Below are 14653 nucleotides of genomic sequence, written 5' to 3' on the forward strand. Positions count from 1 at the left end.
TTGGCAGCTCACAGACATTTCTTAAGAGAGTGTTTGTAGGTAATTTCCTAGGTACTTAATGAAGCAAAGTGGAAAAACAAAACTCCTATTATGTGGCATCATATTAACACCTCAATGCCTCATACTATTGGGGTTAACTCTTACCTTCTCCATATGGACTTCTGCCCTCTGAGTTAACAGGGTAATTTGTAGTATTAATGAGTTGCCAACTTCTCTGTGGAACATAGGACACCTTTCCTGGGGGCCGAGACCAGAGCAGAATCATGACCCAGGGTTCTCATAATCCATTTCTGCCCTGCAATGACCAGTGAATGGGCTATAGTGTCTAAAAAACTTTTCCTCCTCTAGCTCTGTCTTACTCCCCTCTAACCATCTGTGTCCCATTCCTGCTCCTTCCTCATATCTGGCTGCTTGGTTCAGCCACTGCTGTTCTTGTCTCCTAGCCAGTCTCAGTTGCTAATTCTTTCTTTCTGTCAGCCTTTAACTGAAGGAGCTGGTTTATCCCATATGGATTTTAAGTCCCAATCCCCCTGGGTCTCCACATTCATATTTCTACTTCCTGAATTCTGCTTCTTAGCTCTAGGTTTCTGACTATGTGTGAACTTTCAAAGCCTTACCCCTGTTTCCTTGTCCCTTTTGGTACCTGATCTGTATTTCTCTCTCATCATCCTCTTCTACTTTAGTCCTCCTGCAGCCACAGAACCCCCCAAGAAGTGCTGAAGTAAATTACCTTCCACTGGGATAAAACCACCTGTCATCATCTAGCATGTCTCCTCTCCTTACTACAGCTTTTTTTTTTTCTAATTACATCCCTTCAGGATGTCCACTTACACTTTTACTATAAATAATTGAGACATTTTTCATCCTTATAGCTATGCTGCTCTTTCTGGAAGCAGTCTGTCAGATTAATGTGACTCAGCCCCATAGAAGCTAGCAATCAGTTTTTCAGGGAACATAATTTTCTCTGGCTGAATAAATGCCTATGTATGTAGTGTTGACACTGATGCTGTGATTCAATGCTGTGTAGCTTTTCACCAGGATTTCAGCAGGGGTCTGCAGTAGAGGCCTGAGAGGTGGAGTCAGTGCCTGGATTTCTTTTTGTGCTCTGAAGAATGCAAGGCTCTGCTCAGACAGGCACTGATGAAAATAAATAGAAATAAGGGTATGGGGAAATTACATGCTGCTGTTTATGGGGTTCAGCTTTTAATAGTGATGCATTAATGCTTGGGTAAAGCAAACAACTTTTATCTTCAACAGAAGAGGTAAGTAAATATGTATATATTATATATTTATGTATATATCGGTACAAAGACACTGATATAGAAACAGACACAGCCCATACTATGGGCCTTATGCTTCATAATGTTCGTGCTGTATAATTTAGACCATCAACCCTTGAAATCGGAAAGATTTGCACTTAACTGAGGAAGACCTTGGTCAGACCTTCGCATCAATCTTTGGGTTTGGTCTGTACTGAGCAATGGACAGGGTGAAGTACTGGATGTGAGTAAAATTTTATCTTGTCTGTGTAGTTTTCCTATCACAAGTGCAGGGAAAGCATGCTGGTGTAATAATCCTGTGTTTTAAAATGGTATCTTGTGTGTGTGGCTCCTACCCTTCTTGTGCATGTACATTCATAAATAAAGTCAAATATTAAAAAAAAAAAGTTGACTAGTAACAAGGTACTTAGTCAACCAAATGTTCCAGAACTGTCATAAGGAGAAAGAAATGGTGATCTCAAGTTACTTCAGCTCACCATCAAGATCAGCTCAGAGTGTGAGTACAAAGCTAAACTATTGCATATGCTGCACATATGAAAATGGAGATGGAAAGTGATGAGCTCTTTATATGCCCCTTTCCAAACAAATTTGGAGAAGAGCTTAGGTGGTTAAGCAGGTCCCAAATGGTTTCTGCTGCTGAAATAGTCTATTGATGCTTTATTTTTCCCTTTAGATTTTCCACTACATTAAATATTTTAAACTACCAAATATTTCTTTCTAAAGGGAAATGGAATGAAAAGATGTCTTACATGATTTATTACAAATTCAGAGGGAAATACTCCCCTTGTAAATAGCTCTACAAAAAAATAGCATCATCAATTTAAATGTTGACATGCTTAATATTGAAGGGTCATACTGTACTGAAGGTCTTTAAAGAGAACTTCCCATCCAAAGGAATTGATTTCAGTGAAATTTGATTGAAGTAGGGCTTCTGCTTTCTGGTAGGTGATCTCTCTCTGAGCCTAATTTTGTGATCTCCAGTGCAACTTGCCCCTAAATCTTATTTTTTGTGGATCAAATTATTTCACTCCCTGTTTCATCCTGCAGGCTCCCATGCCACTGCAGGCACCTGGGCTGAAGCCTCACCAAGTGCGTGCTGATGTTGGGGACACACGGGTGCCACAGCACACAGGGGCTGACATGGCAAGTCAGAGCCCTGACGGGACTTTAACTGGTGCTTACCTTGTTGTCAGCACACACTGTTCCTGCTCAGGTTATCTGCTCAGGGGTTGTAACAGTGATTGTAAGTGAGCTTAAAGTCAGACCAAATCATCTTATGAGTCACCTACAGCGCAGATTTCCAAAGGTTCCTTCCAAAGGTTTTCCCTCACGGCTCAGTGTTTCTTTGGCAGCTCACACAGACAGTGAATGCCAGCTCTTCCAGAGGTGATTTCTGGCCACCTCCACACCCAGGCCAATCCAGTGACCTCCCCAAAGGGGCAGAGTGATGTGCATTCTCCAAGTGGCAGGGTGTTCAGTATTTAATACATCAAAACCTGTAGAGCAGCTCTTATCATAAGCACAGGCTGGATTTCCACTGGAAAAAATCCTCCACACTATTTTGAGTTTTATATTCTATTTATATATTTGTGATTTTAAGGTTCGTGTGCATTTAGGGATTTTTTACCATTAAACTCAGTGTTCTGGAAAAAAACCCAACTTAATTTAGGGAAAATACTCTGCCTGTTTTCTGTCTGTCTGTTATTATTCAATATGAAAAGGATATTGTAAGTGCATACTCTGCTGAATATGCGGTTTGGCAGCGAGTGGCTATTCAGCTGCCCTGCTTCTGCCTCAGAGTTTATTCAGGTCATAAACGAGACATATAAGCATTTGAGTTAAGATTTATAGTTACATTAACTGTATCAGAAGCTTTTTGTACTTAATATAAAACACACTGCAGGAGCTCAACTTTCCTTTATTCCACAATGCACTCAATATTAGACATGTTATGTGTTGTAATTACTGACATTAATAGCCTCAGGAATAATGGAAAGTGAGTTAAACACCAGTGTGGTAGATGTAAATGGGATTTTATAGTATGTGTAATTTGGAAATATTGTATGAGTCATTAAATTTGTACTTAACATTTCTTCATTTAGTAATTAAGCAATAACCCAGCAAAACAATGTCCTCACTTTAACACATAGGTCAGATTTTGTTATAAAATCAGAAAAGTGGTTGCCAAGGATTTAATTTAAATCCCATGAAAGATTCAACTTGGTCCTGACACAGCAAAATTGAACCTCTTGCAGACAATTTTTAGGAGAAAGTGGGGACCAGGATTTGTACAGCCCTCTCCAGCACCTCAGAGTGACTCATGTGAGGCTTTAACCAGAACTGCATAGGATAATTTTCTCCTGGAAAGGACGTTGAAGCCACCAGCAGTTCAGACAGGAAATCTAATGTGTATGTCTTCAAACCACCCAATATTTGCTGATTTGGAGATGTTATTTTTACCCAAGCTTACTCAAATTTTAATTTTATAAGTAATCTATTTTAGGAACTCCCACTTCCTTCATTGCTTGTTCATTTGCAAATAGATGTCCATTCCAAGTCTTTGCACAGAAGCAGCCCACTGCTTTTTCACAAAGGTCTTGAAAGACTTGGAAAGTACAAGAGTGGGGTTTCTTAAGCAAATAATAGCTCCAGAATGAAGATGCTGCCTTAAAAGTTTAAGATTATAAATAAACTTTTAGTGCATACTTTTTTCTACAGTCTTCTACATCTATTTATTGATTAAGCTAACACCCATGTGCACACAGTAAACATATTAACATTCAGATGATCCTTTTTTAGCTTGATGCTAATAATATGTTAAGATGAACAAAGAAGAAAAATAGAACCCATATTTACCTATAACCCTGGTCTATTTTGAGATCCCAAGGCTTTTATGTTAATAATAAAAACACCAATAAATCCTCATCTCTTTGCTTTTCAAGCATGACAGATAGTCTTTGAAGCACTATTGCATTTATTTCTTCCAACCAGATGTGCAATTTATGTTTTATTTGAAAGTAAACTTTAGCATTATAGAAGACACTTGTGCTAAATTAATAACACAAATATATTTTCCATCACTGGGTAAGACCTTCTCAGGAAAGTCTCCAGTCCCCCTGTCATATTCCAGTGCCTTGCTGATATTCTTGGAACAGCTTGTACGATACTGGTAAGTCACATCATCCATTTCACAGAGATCTCAATGAAGTCTGTCTGAAAACAGAAATAATACAGTAGGTTTAAGCAGGGCAACATCTAACCCCCAGCCTGTGTTTGCAAGCAACACACTGTAAAGAAAATGTTTAAATACTAGTTTTGAAAGAAATCTGCAATTTATTTCCTTAAAAAATACTCCAAGAATCACATGTGTGACTTTTAAAATTTTTGCAATAAACTTAATGTCTTTGTGTATATTGGAAATATGCAAATAGGATATTTATTTTTTTGTGTTCTTACATCTTTATATAGTGTGGACCCCCTCATACACTACAGAACTGAAAAGTAAACACTTCAGGGATTTTGAACAGATCACCTGTGGTTTCTATAAATTCACAACAACACTGGTGGGTAATTCACTGGCCCTTCCAGGTCTCTTATGGCTGGTGAAGATGACCCAGCAAGGGCTCCTGATGCTGATGTCCATTGGGACAGCTGATGTCCATAGGGTCAGCTACTCATACAATCCCAGCTCACACAAGTAAATGCCCCTTGACTGGGAATCACTCCAACAGCAGAGTTTCCCTCCACTCCCTGAATGGTGTAGCAGATGCCTTGAGGCTCTCAGACATTGGAAGACATGTGCCCTGCCAGGTTAGAGATACTGACAGCTGTACTTCCTGCATATGGCACTGCCACCCATCTGTCACAAGCCTTCAGGCTTTTACTGGCTGGGAAGAGTGATTAGTGTTTCCTGAGGAACAAATTCTGATCAGAAGTGTGAAGGAGTTATAGACCTTTACCCCTGCACCTAGAAGCAGATATGCAGCATTACTTACCTCAGAGGGACACAGCAGTCCAAGAGGTAAAACAGGAGGCTGAGCTGTGGCTGTCTTCTCTGTGGATGTGCCCACAGGGACTTTTGAGCTTCCTGAAGGAACATGGTGGTAACAGTAAGGTAAATGCCCTTCCAAAGGCAGTCCCCCTCATTATTCATTCTTTATTTCCCTTGTGTTTTCTAGCCTGGATTAGGGTTAGTCTGTGCCATTTTGAGTACCTTAAATTTACATCTGTCCTTTCCCTAGGGATGAACTATGGAACTCGAGTGATAAGTCACCCTCCCATTCTTAACTCCCCATAATGTTATTATTGATAATTGTTTCTACTGTAGGAGAATCATTAGGTAGGATCATGCCCAGCTGTGCTCACAGTTGTACTAAACATAGAGGAAGATATAGAAATATTTCACAAAATACTACAGCCCTACATAAGGTGTGTATGTGATGTGGTAATTAGATTTCCTGTCCTCTTGGTGGCAGAATGAAGTCTGTAAAAATAGCATACTGAGAAACCAAGGGATCACGGTAATTTGTGTCAATTTTACCTTCTGATCGATTTGAAAAGCATTTATTACAAAGATAAATGGCAAAAGCAAAAATGCTGCCCCGGGAGCAGTTCGGATGTATACTGATTGCAAACAGCTCTGCACATTCATTACACATCGAATGGCTCCTCCTAGTGAAACCCTGCAGAAACACTTGTGGACTGATTTTCCTCCCTTCCAGTATTTCCATCACATCCTGAACTGCAGTTACTTAAGGGATAGAGCAGCAGGGGGACGCTGGGACATTGTGGAAGGGGGTAAGGGAGTACTATTGAATTATTTGCAGTTTTACTTCATAAATAAAATTGTGCCTTCAGATGCCTGTGTTTGGCTGCTGCTGGTTTCTGTGGGTTCTTTACATGTACGTGTTTGCCAGCTACCAACTGGACTTTCATAAATCAAATAACTGTCTCAAGGAACTTCAGAGAGAAAGCATAAGCTGCAAGAGTTTGAGCTTACAAGACAGTTGTCATCTGTTATACAGTATAAATCCTCTTTCGTACTTTTGGTAGCTCCTATGCTCTCTGGAACACACAGCAGGTGAATTTTAAGGGAAAACTTGGACCTACAGCTTCTAAAATACTGCATTTTGCATTCATACAGAGAAAAATAAATCTTTTATCTGAGTTACTTAATTTATTTATCATTATATTTGGATATTTCATTTTGGTAGTAAATATAATTTTTGCAGTTCTACCAGTTTTACTGTAATGATAACTTCATGCTTTAGTCATAAATATATGTCAACATCAAAAACAGAAAATAAGGTCATAGTGAGACAAGAATCTTCATTGTCAATAATGTTAAAATGGAAGGAAACAAGAAAAGGATTTGGTAGAAATATTAAGAATTCATAACTTAAAATTTCTGCAACTTTTCATCTGGAAAATTTTGAAATCTTGAGTTAATTACACGAGAAGAAAAAAGTTTCACCTCTGAAAGGAAGTGATTAATATGAGCTTTAAAATGCTCCCCCAAAGTCTGTAGGAGGCATTTTCCTACAATGTATTTGTAGGGAAAAAATCATCCTCCAAGGCACATCCTTGATAAGCTTCCTCATGGCTTGCTCAGTCCTCTTTTATGTGCTGTGCTTCATTCCATCAGATATTTGGGGGCAAAGGAAAAGAAGATATTTGGAATGGAAAGGTGCTGCAATTTAGAGGAAAACGGGCAGAAATCCTTACACACAAGATGCTGTTTATAGCAAAATTTACTCCTGTCCTGAAGCTGGGAGAAGCCTCTGTGACTAGCTCTCTCCAGTATCCTAGATCTGATGGCATATCTTTCCACAGCTAGTAAGCTGGAAGCTGCAAAAAAGCAAAAGGGCTGCAGACACAATGCTCACACGGTAAAAACCTAAAGCTAATGTCACTCCCACTGGGAGGGAATACTTTGCAGTGGCACAGAGATCAGGACTACACCAATTATCTATTAATGTTTCAGGAACATTAATAGAAATAATTGATAAATTAAAACCTGGACTAGAGCTGACCCTGAGGACTTCCCTGCATCCTTGTCTGACTTTGAGTCTCATGGTATTTCAGTGTATTACCTGTGATGGATGCAAAGCTCCAATTGATGAACAGTTGTTCTTCCCTTACAAATAGGCATAAATCTGTTATGGAAATCCTACTGGTTATTTCTCGACCTTCTTGAAATGACTCTCTAAACACAGCTGCCTCACAGTCATGGTAAACATTCTTCACAAAGGCCAGTTTGCTCTACAGGCCCCAAGGAATGTGACAGCTACATACCTGGATAAGCCTGGGCTCAGTTTCTGTTTCTACAGAAAAGCTGGAGTCTCCAGTGGATGTTGGTAAACAAACCCTGGAGCCATTGCATGTTAGAGATCATAAGCTGTTACTCAGCGCCTTGCAATATGGAGCTGGAAGTGACCTAAATGAAAGAGAATAAAAAGTCAGAAAAGTATTTCAGAAATACCTGAGATGAGTCACTGCACACAGAGCAAGCTGGTACTGAGGTGCTGTGCTCAGTTATGCAGCTGTTAACCCATGGCTTGACTTGATCACCATGCACCAGGCTGAAGTACTCATACAAGTATTGTAGATGCTGGTAGGCACAAAACCTCTTCCTCAATGTCCATGTATGTCCAGAACATATATGTTGAGCAGGAACAGAAGGAAGGGTAATAGCAGGGAGAGTGGGAGGGAGTGTAATCCACTCCTGTTATCAAATACAGGGACTTGTCTAGAAGTAATTTTAATCTTTGATCTCCGAAAGCAGAGGCTAGGTAGATTCATGTTAGAAGCAGCATGCACAAAAGTCAATACTAATATTGATTATATAAGTGTATTTAAAAGGGTTTAGTTCTCCATTGCATTGAAGGGTTTATGTCTTCCCAGAAGTTCAATACTAGAAAGGATATTTTGTAGCTCAAGGTCTTAAAGCAAACACCTGGTAAAATTCAAACTGTTGAGGAGCCAGATCTCTCTGAATTTGCTGGTGCTTTCTGGGAGCTTGTGTTTGTTATTGTGGTGGGAAGGCCACGTAGGGAGTGCTGGAAAGGACACAGGCAAAAAGCTATTGTTTCTGTTGTAGGATTAATTCCATCTCCTTGAGTAAGACTGAGCGAAAATCACTGATGAATAAGATACTACTTGCATCTGGTTTGATGGTAGAAATAAGCCCAGAAAGAGCATACCTGGAAACCTGGGCTTGACTGCGCTGGTGTAATGCACCATGCATGAAATGCCAGGCATGCCAATGCCAGACATCTACACTCACTTGGCAGTGCAGGGAGGGCTGCCTTCTGCCCACAGCGGGGCACAGCCACCTTGGTGGCTTTAACAAACTAGTTTGTCTGAGAGGACTTCTTCTTTCCACGCACTGTGATCATCTTTAAGGGACTGTTGCCGCAGGGATCAGCAGAAAGGTTTTCAGGTTTTCGTCTTTGCAGGGAGACAAATGTGACCTGAAGAAGGAGCACAAAAAACCCAGCGATTTCTTAAGTGCTTCACAAGCTGATTCACTGGGTCTCAGGAAGGTCTACAGGACTTCCACAGTATTGAAGTGCTGGTAAAGTAAAAATGGGCTTCAAGGAGAGAGACTAGCATTAGCAGAGGAGCCCTTGTTTGATTGTAGGGGATCTCATTCAAGTGCAATATTGATAACAGAGAAAGAGGGAAATCAGAAAGTTAAAACTATAGTCCTGGGACTGGCAGAGGGAAGAATGAAAAAAGAGAAACCTGCTGTCAGCGAAAGCTAACCTGTTCCTTGTGACTGTATCAGTCTTGTTTCCTTAGGTCTTGTGTTACAGCAAATAAGGGAATCATCACCACCACTATCAACACAGTTTTTGCCTTCTTTCAAGCAGATGGCACCATACACCAGATGAATAAGGCTTGAATCTGTCTCTAACAACTTATTAATTATTCTCAAATATTGTCTGATTGACTCCAGCAGTCAAGGGAGTTATAAACAATGCCCTTAGCCCAGTATTACCTCCACGGTCAGAGGGGAGATAGGACAGGAGTGAGTGAGCGAGAGCCCTCTGGTATATGAATACTCTCTGCATTACAATGCCTGCAGCCTTGCCATGACCCACCAGAAAGTCACAGTCTCATTCTCTGACACTGCAATGTCCCATCCCAAATGACGCAGATGAATTTAATCACACAAAGGCCTGAAATACTTTCCAAGGGAAAAAACCCAGTTTCTGTCAGTGAGACTAAAGTGGAAAATTCCTAGCACAGTTAAGCTCAGGGGCTTTCCTCCATCCCAGCTATTCACCAAGCAAGAGTTATTCCAACCACAGCTCAGAGCAATCTGAGAGCAGCTAAAGAGATGCTTCTCAATTTTAAATGTGAAGCTGCACTTTAAGAGAATGGCTGGCAGACAGAAGGGGGAACACGACAGCTGCGGCTGAGGGAGTTATAGGGATCCAGTGCTGCTGCAACCACCTCTGGACAATGGGATCACCCTTTGTCCCAGCTCTGGGCGGGACCCAGAGACTGCCTGGTGGGCCAAAAGCTTCCAGCATCATGGTTTGGATGGCGCAGGCACACTGACCGTAATCCAATGCCTGGAGAAGGAACTTCCATTACCTGTTTCCTTCTCCCCTAGGGGTGCTTCTTTCCCAAGACATGTGAAAAAAACCCATGGCAGCTGGGGGTCACACCTCCTCTCCGGGACAGCCGAGAGGCATCGAGGTCCAACCCTGAGACTCTTCTGATGTCTTCTGTGTCAGAGGAACACACACGACCTTTTGAAGGTGGTGACTGCTCCCAGAGAGATCTCTGATAAACAGGAAGAGACAAGTATTGCTACAAATCGCTAATCACTCCCAGTATCAGCCTAGCATGAAAATAAAACCAGATTTCCCTAAGGAACAAAGATGTAGTGCTTTTGCCTCCCCTTCCTGCAAATTCAGAGCCCCGAAGGGTGCGGGCAGAGCCATTGCTCTCGCAGGTCACATTTTCCTACCGTGCAATGTGTAGAAATATTCTAGAAGAAGCACAATAGCCTCTCCAGGCATGCAACACCTCGGCAAACCGGCGGAGCGGAGTTCTCCCTCCCCGCGGCGGGGCTGGGAGGGCTCCCGCAGCCGGGCCCGCAGCCGCCGCCCACTCCTGCAAGGACTGCAGGCTCTTGACGGGAGAAGTGTCACTCTCCAGACTCAAGAAAATAGGTTTCTCTCTCCCTCTCTGCCCACATTAACGTACCCACACCCCTTTCCCAACCACCTCAAAAATTCAAGGAGGGATGGAAAAAACAGGCAGAAGTGCCTGCGTTTGCTACGTTTGCTTCTGACGCCAGAAGGGATTTAGGGATATTACCGGCAGCTTATTTAGAGAGTCCAAAACCACACCAAAAGCAAAATAAACGAACAGGAAAAAACACGTTGGGTTTAAGCGCACAGTCGGCCAGCATCAGTCCGGGAACCGGGGTAAAGGCTGCTCTGGCTATTCCAGCAAATTCCCGGGAAAGGAACCACGTCCCCCTCTCAGAAAAACGCCCCGGTTCGTGTAAAACACAACTAATGCTGGAAACACACACATACAAACATACACGTGTATTTATACACACATCTCTCTCTCACTTTCTCTCCTCTCTCTGTCTCTTATTTATATACGGCACTTTTTATGGACAGTGCCATGGGAAAGGGCTGTAGCCCGCCGATCTCCTTACCGCCGGAAAAGAAAGCAGGGACATTTCTCGGCCCGGAGGCTCTCTCTGCTCCCCGGCAGCCGGGGCTAGGGGGTCTCTTCTCCCGCCGAGCCGAGCCACACACAGCACTCGCACTATGGTGCGTGGTGCCAAGGCAGAACGGTCCCGATGCCTCACCCCCGCTGCTCCTCTCTTTCCGAGGGGTGCTCCAGCTGGAGGTGAGGTATGGGGTGGGCAACGTGAGACTATCCAGTGCACAGCTTTCCTTTCAAAAAGCTGACTTCTCCGAAGTGATAAACCCCCCAGAGATCGCGGATTTTACCCCCTTCGTAGCCGACACTGCTTCACTGCGTCCCCTTCCTCCGGGTCCGTGTCGCAAAGAGCGGGGGCCGCGTCCCGCGGGGGCCGGGTATGGCCCCGGGATCGGGAGAAGGGAAATAGCAGCTGTGAAAGCACAGGGGCGCAGGGACAGGCTCACACAGTTTTCATGCGGTCGCCTTGAGCTGGCGTCGGGCGGGCGTCACCTGGGGAGGTTGGAAAAGGATGCTCTTGAGGGGGAGAGACCGTGCGGTCCTTCCGTGTCACGGCGGGCGTCCACACCGCCGGGCCCTCGGAGCAAGCGCCGTTCATCCCACGCTCTGGGCCTTTCCACGCCGATCCACAAATCACCCAGATTCACGGAGCCCAGAGCCTGTCAATTCCTTTCTCCACTTCCAATGAATTTGCACGTCCTTACACCTGTCCTTAACCCAACGAGTGGGCGCTTGGAAGCATAGAGCCAGGTACATACACCTAAAGAAGGCAAAATTCAGCGTGCACCTGCACATTCAATGAAAATACAAACCGGGCAGTACTAGTACAAAAACTGTATCTGACTTTTAATAAAAGTTTGTCTGAAAGACAAACTAAAAATAATTTTTATCATTTAAATTACATATTCCCAACGTAATTCTACCTCTTTCATGCCCTCTTTCACACTTTTTTCTCTAGAGAATGTTCAGATTTGTTTGCAAATGAGAAACTGTATTTTATGCATGTAGGCATAGAAATACTGAAGGTAATAGGCAGAGAAATTTTAAACTTGAACAAAACATCCACAATTTTTTGAAAGACAGTTGTACAGTTATTAATATAGGAAGCTGGTCGTGATAGCAGTTTTTGTACTTTCTACGTTGCTGTAACAGTGCAAATAAAAAATTATTGTAAATTTGCAACACGAATACATTAATAATTGTTTTATTATTTTAATTAATTTTTCCATTCAAACATTGCAATTATTTAGTTTTGCAACTATATTTAGCAGGAGTGGGATTTATAATACATAAATGACTTTCTTTTGATAGTCACAATTTATTAGTGGAAGGTATAGGTTAAAAACTGCAAGGTAGAAAAGATACTTTATTAAAATCTTATGGAAGCCCTCACCTTAATCCCAAATTGTGTGCATGCAAAGAACAAACAAACTTCAAATGTGCAGAACAACTGGATGCTATTTGGTTTTTGTTTGTTTTTTTTTTCCCTAAGTGACATTTTATCTTATTATAAATGGAGGGTGTTTGTACATATGTGAAGAGGGAGATAGAAACCATGTGGCTCATACCGTGATACCCAGAGACTAAGAGGCTGCTCACAGAACTCTGGATGAAGTAAGAGAGACGTAGGACAAATATCTGCATGTTTTAACAATGAAGATGGGATGAATTTCCCAAACTGCTGAGTGTTGCTGAGTTCATAGATGTGGCAACTAATCAATGAATCTACACCCAGGCCCCACCTCGGCCACTCCATGCTGCCCCTGCGAAGTGACTGGCAGCAGGTCTTTGCAGGTAAAGGGTCACTAGCTTAAGTTAGGCCTTGGTTCCAGTCTCGATCTGGGAAGCCAAGAGAAATTCGGTAGATGTCGCACGGACCTGGAGGGGGAGCTTCCAGCTCGGCCTCTTGCCGAGGACACTTGTGCTTGATACAGGGTAAGCATCGACCTTTACCACAGAGAGAAGCCCTGGTCCAGGGCGGTGGAAAGTCGCCATGCAGCATCTCCAACAGAGCTACACGGGGTCCTTCACAGCATTTATTCTTGGACCTCTTGCCAGCAAACTGTCTCTGGAGGCATTGGCATCACCCTTTTCTCCATCACTATGTCTCCTACAAGCATTTAGGTCACAAGTGTGTAGGTCTCCTACAAGCAGCAGGAAAAGCCCACGCTTCCCACAGCCCTTCTGTTTCCCTCCCCCGTTGCTGAACACTTTCTGCCTTATTAGGTGCTCAGAGATTAAGTAAAACACCCGAAGACAAACGTCCCACACAGGGATATTTCAAATCTCATCCCTGTTGAGGAGGAAAATTGTCAAGAGAAACACTAGGGCGCTGGTGGGGGCAGGTGGTCAGCAGCAGGGCCTGTGACATGGTCCCTGTGCCAGGGCCAAGTCGGTGACACTGGGATCTCCCGATGGAGCCTGAGCCGCGGCCAAGAGCGAGCAGCCCCTGAGGAGCGTGGAGGCGCCCACAGCTGCTGGGACTCTGCTTCGGTGCTCAGCACAGTGCTGTACGCAGCAAAACTCCCTCCCTTCTTCCCTCCAGCTTCACGGCTGAAAGCAATCCCAGAGCAGTGTGTGTGGATTGGCTTCTTGCACACCGGGTGAAAGAACCCTTTTCGGGACAACACATGGACAGTAAAAGCCGTACCCGACTCCCCAGGCTGGGAATTCCCTCCATCGGTTGCCAGGAGCGGGGAGCTTCTGCAGCCCAGGCTCTGGTCCTGCTGCACCTTTTCCCTAGGCAGTAGCCGGGATTTGGGCTTGGAACAGCTGCAGGAAGGGACAAGAGATCGACGCGACGTCCCGGGTTGCTGGCTGCGGGCCGCCCGTTTTCCTCATCCTCTGGGCTTCACGCGTCCCTCGGGGCTGGATGGAGGTTCTGGCAGGGAGATACGGAGATACCCTTGTCGGACACCTACACTTCAGGGACAAGGACATCAGCGTGTACAGAAAAAGGGGTATATGGGCAGAGTCGGAGTAGGGCGGGGGAGCAGAAATGCCCCTCAGCAGCGCGATTGGCGCCGCATCGTCCCTGGGTTACTCGTTATCGCTGCATTTGGCAGAAAACTCATGGAGAAGTCGCTCTGAAATGTCATTTTCTGACTCTGCCAGAATCCTGAAGGGAAAAAATTCCTCCGCGCCGAAGGGCATCTGCCCTTTCCGGAAGGCGAGTCCCATTTAGGCAGGCAGTGGAGAGGGGCAACATTCTTCTCGCAACAGCGTGCTTCTCCAAAGGGAAAAAAAAAAAAAAAAGGTATTTCCAGCACTATTCTGCATTAACTATTGCGGCGCCTCAACTTTGCAAATGAACTGTGTGGGGGGTATTAATAGTGATTAAAATCCTGTTCATATTACACTGCAGCTACAGAAGAGAACCGTTTTGCAAACGAAACCTAGGCAGCGAAAACCGCCCCCCTTGCCCTGCTAGCCCGGGCGCAGCGGCTGTTCGGGGGCCGCGGGCTGTTCTGGCTCGTCCCGCCGGACCCTCCTGCCCCCGGGCGGTGCCGCCGAGGGGCTGCTGGCGGAGGAGCGGCGGCGCGGGCTGCTGGGGATAACTGCAATATGGCACTTGCGTGGTTTGCAGCAGCAGTGGTGGGATAACACTTTCATTTCCATGCGTGGTGTAAGCGGGTAGAGCTCGACCCCGAATCCGCCGTGTAAAACAACTTACT

The sequence above is a fragment of the Taeniopygia guttata genome, chromosome 5 (genome assembly GCF_048771995.1).
Source record: "Taeniopygia guttata chromosome 5, bTaeGut7.mat, whole genome shotgun sequence".
Taxonomy (NCBI): domain Eukaryota; kingdom Metazoa; phylum Chordata; class Aves; order Passeriformes; family Estrildidae; genus Taeniopygia; species Taeniopygia guttata.